This window comes from Teleopsis dalmanni, chromosome 2, assembly GCF_002237135.1.
Source record: "Teleopsis dalmanni isolate 2A chromosome 2, ASM223713v2, whole genome shotgun sequence".
NCBI classification, from domain to species: domain Eukaryota; kingdom Metazoa; phylum Arthropoda; class Insecta; order Diptera; family Diopsidae; genus Teleopsis; species Teleopsis dalmanni.
Window position 1 is genome coordinate 136,197,651 of NC_051847.1, and position 5,180 is coordinate 136,202,830.

Below are 5,180 nucleotides of genomic sequence, written 5' to 3' on the forward strand. Positions count from 1 at the left end.
TACGCACTTTTACTCTTTCATGGTTGGGGACTTATCCCTGCCCCACACTAAGCTTTAACTATACTAGAATTATTATCATTTATTTATCTTTTAACTGATGACGTACCATAGATCAGCATATCTTCCTATGTGCGTATTAGACTATTTTGATTCATTGTCAGCACATAGATTGTAATAACTCGATGATAACTAAACGATTTTTCGCATAAGCCCAATCATACATTCAGACCAAATGCCACCCCATACCGTTGATGCAGTGATCTTTCGTTAAACTCTTACGGATTTTTATGCTTTGGCGATTATTTTTTTTTTTATTATTTCTCGAAACATAATTGATCTTCAACACTATGATAAATTTGGTGCGAAAAATTATCATCCATACGCTGTTGTTTAAACACCCACTCACTATATTTTTGACGTATTGCACAATCCTTATTATAAAATGGCAAGATAATACCTTGAATGACAGTTCTGTTTGACATATGTCTCTGAAACAGTGCTGCGTAATCAGGACTTGCAATTGTATAACGTTTCTTGATAATAGTTTATTATAGACGTATCAATTTAATAAATAAAATACACAACTCATCACTACATGTTAATACGAAAATATTTGTATAACTAAATAATATATCAATAGTTTAAAAATATCCATAATTTAATTAAAATTTTATTATTTCAAATTTTTTAATCCAAATTGATAGTTAAATCATTTTTGACAGTCGTTAAGCAGTTTCAAAAAATTTTAACACCACAAAGTGCTTGACTTGTCAATTGCAAAGCGCGGGTTTTGACAAACCAAACTACTTTTTTATTTGAATCAAAAAACAAAAAATCAATGCGTGGAAATATCAAATGGCTCTATGAATCGGAATGGCTCTATGATTTTTATGTACATAACGACAATTTATGGGATTTTGGTTTTTATGTGGACTTTAAAAATTGATTTCAAATTTATGCAAACTTTAACCGCACGTGTAAACTTGAACTGAGCAGTTTTTCAGCCAGAAAGTGTAAATTTTTTCAAGTTAATTTACTTTTTTGTTTACACTTCAAACGCAGAAGCACTAAAAATAAAATTGTTTATCTTTCATTAAAAACATAAAATTCGTAAATTTACGGACCGAAGGCCCAGCTGCGTACAACGCACAAATGTTGAGGAAAGCTGAACTGCAAGTAAATTGTGGTAAAATTGCTGCACTCAAATCCCACACACGTTCGGCTGGACATGCTTTTGGATCTGCGGAAAAATTAATTTAGCAGCATCCACCATTCCAGACGTGGCTCCATCTTCTCTCCCAACTGTCATAGAAAAATGTTGTTTGATTTCATAACAAGGAAAACAATTATTTTAAAATGAAAATGGCAATGTTGTGTAAGAAATTGTGGCATAATTTAAACACAGAAAATAAAAAACAAAAAATAAAAAACAGAATCTGAAATGCAAGTAATGTTTGCACAAAAATGTATCTGAAACGTGCACTACTTTCACAGCACTCCTCTCTGCAAGATCGTGGGAAACAACAGTAGGTAGCTCAAATTTTGAAATGATAGATAATAGCATTAAAATTCCATTTCGGTAAAGCCATCACTGAACTGATATTTGAAACATTTTAGATATTTTTGCAAAATTTACAAAAAATATATGTACGGAACAGTATTACATTAACTTCAAAACATTAACAAAAAAAACAAACAACACCGTTATGAGCTGAAAAAATAAGTTTTTTTTAAAGAATTTCAAAACCATTTAAGTTGAAACTAAGAACACAATGAAAAGTTATATACGAGAAGTATAGAGCAAAGAAAAAGCTTATCACGTTATAAGAGATAACTTGATACTCGTATATTACTTATCAGAATCAATTTCAAAATGTAAGTGAAGTGAAAATGACAGCTTTAATTCAATTCCTTTAAACACAAAGGATTCATTTTGTAGATACGCCTGTAGGTACGTACAAATAATCTACTATGGAGATTAGATAGTAAGATATCATAATTCATATTCCAAAGAATAATGAGTTACTTTTATACTCAACGTTTATATAGGATGAGAACAATCCATAAGAACAATCCATATCGATAACTATGCTTTGACAGGTGAGATTATCTTACTATATTGACATTTCTGTTCAGTAAGATTTGACAATTCATCATGAATTGCTACAATAACGCTTTTAAATTGTGGAAATTAACTTTTACAAAAACAAATCTGTTCATAGAGCACTTCACCCATTTTACAGTCATCATAATCAGCTTAGATGGCTACGTGAATACGCAAACTTACCGTATATGGAGCGAAGACAATCCTTAAGCCGTTAAAGAGTCACTATAACATTCATTAAAATTGACTGTTTGGCGCGATTTACACGCTGGAGGCATTATCGCTCCTTATTTCTTTCGAAATGAGGAAGAAGCTGTCGTTACGGTGAATGGGGAGCACTATCGAGCCATGCTGACTGAATTTTTGTTTTCAAAATCATATCTAATCAGTTAAACATCGTCGATATTTGGTTCCAACAAGACGGCGCAACTGGCCATAACAACAGGACCATTACTTCCAAAAGTGATCCTGTTAACTGGCCCCCTCATACGTGGGATTTAACAGCTCTCAGTAACTCTCGAAGTATTAAAAGCGAATGTTCATGCCATCATTGACGCTATACGGCCACATTTATTGCAAAAAATAGTCAAAAATTGTACTGATCGAAAAAATAAATCCCATAAAATTATCTACCAGATTCCAACAATATATCTGTCTTGTATTATCATTTTAAGCTGTCATGATATAATGGCCAATAGGTGGCATAATAATGTTCGGCAATAATACCTATGAATTGCTGTCAAACAACACTGACCAACCACGTTGAGCTTATTTTACTGTTATTATGTTGAGGCTAGTTGAGTGAGTGCACCTTAGCACTTTTACTCTCTAATAACTGCGAGGTTTCTTCAAAACCCCTCTTTGTGCCTTGACTAGATTATTGTTTATCATATCATCAGACTAAGCAATAATTGACCTCAGCTTTGCACAGTCTCCCCGAGGAGCCTGTAACCATTCTGAGATTTGATAACGCGGTGTTGGTAAGACTTAGATCCGTATTAATTTCTTTTGGTCTAATACTTTTAGATTAATTTGCATTTACTAGGCATCATCATCTTACTATTAATAAGATAGCATTTATAATTATATATTCTATAAATTAATATATATTCTTATATATATATTCTATAAATATATATTCTATATTCTATAAATATATATTATATATATATATATTAATATATATTCTATAAATTAAATTAAATTTTGAATTATTAAATATTCTTACTGCTAAAATATGTAACTATGTATGTACTTGTTAAAAATAATAGCTAATTTTTCAAAAAAATTAATTTTCCCTGGAAATACATACATTTTATTTACTAGAACTTAAAGAAATTATTTATCACACCCATTTCTTTAGGGAATTAGTATCGCCATCTCCATTCCAAATAATATTTTGTCACATATATAATTACTAGTACTCGTACTACCACTGAGGTACTTTTGTATTAGTTCAATGTACATCTATCTAACAAAAAAAAAACTAAAATATTTTTAAAAATTGTTGTGAAATCAGGTTTCAGTTATTGCACAGTTAATCATTTGGAAAAAAATTAAATACATTCAACCGAATAAATTAAATAAATTATAATCATTAACTTGATTCATTAAACATATTTGTAATTAATTCGTGGTATTGTTTATAATTAAATGCAAAAAAAAAAGCTATTGTTTTAAGTGATTTTGGGAATTTAATTTAATGAGTGTATAATTATTTCACAAAATATTTTCTTTTTTACATTTTCTATGTATATTATTTTAAAATTATTCATTATTCAAAACATTTATTTTAAATTTAGAAAACGGAATTTCTACAGAGTAATGCTTGCTAGTACTCCCAATTAATATAATTGGATTATTTACATACGACAATACTATCTCTAAAAGGCAGTAAATGTGCTGAGAACTGAATTCGAGTCAGAACTAAAGACAATGTAATCATATCTGTTAAATAATAGTGTATATTGTGCAGTAATAGAGTCGTTTTCTCATAGATATTAAGTTGCCAAACTCACATTTCAAATGAATTGAATGGATAAATACATTGAAATAAATATGTAGTATATAGTACAGTTCTACATTGGGTACAATGAAATAATTACTAACATTTTATTTTTAATAAAAAAAGGTAATATCTTTGTCAAATTATTTTAAATTTCATTTATTTATTATATAATATATTTATTTATAACATAATATAGCTATAAAAGCAATACTATATCTGAGGGATAATAAATAAATGGATGCAGACACCTTCGACTTTTTGTTTAAAAAAAATGTTTGAATTAAAAAGTTGATGATGTTGACTCATAAAAATTAAAATTTATATCTGTAAGGATTATAATACAATAGGTATTTCAATAAAAATGGAATGTATACAGGGGATATCGAAAAACAAAATATTCTAAGTGGAGTTTTGATAACAAAATATGCCATAAATTTGCAAATGGATTTGATATTTATGAGACTAGATTGAACCAAATGAATGGGAACTGACTTCAAAATAACGCTGACTTTGACTTAAACAAAAGTAAAAGTTAAGGATATATGTAAAGTATTCATATGGGACCACTGCCGAAGTTACAGGATTCTTTTTCTTCTTCTTTATTTGCCAATTCGATTTCGAATATTGGTGATCATATAACATATCATAATACTATATTGATTAATTATAACATAATAATAATTATAACATAATAACATAACATAATTCTTAACATACATAATGCAGGATTCTTAAGATTTATCATTTAGTAGCTGTTTCTAGAACACAAAAGGTTTGTTTATTCTTAGACTCAAGAGTATCGTGAATAGTTTCTACGGAATAGATCCGGAGAATGTAGCTTTGTGCTATTAGAAGTAAAGCAATGAAAACAGTGTTATAATTCTTCCGAAATTGAGTACTGATTACTTGCGTACGTAGAGAATAATAGACAGGATTTTAATTTATTAGGAGTATTCATATTAGTTTCATATTAGCTGTTTCTAGACACAAAAGATTTGTTTATTCTTAGACTCAAGAGTATCGTGAATAGTTTCTACGGAATAGATCCGGAGAATGTAGCTTTGTGCT

The 5,180-nt window shown here is 29.1% G+C and overlaps 1 protein-coding gene across 1 annotated transcript in view; it reads right to left on the reverse strand.

Annotated features, from left to right (window-relative positions):
• Positions 1-5,180, reverse strand: part of LOC119675786 (alpha-mannosidase 2x-like) — a 37,266-nt gene that overhangs the window by 27,531 nt on the left and 4,555 nt on the right. The window lies entirely within an intron of this gene.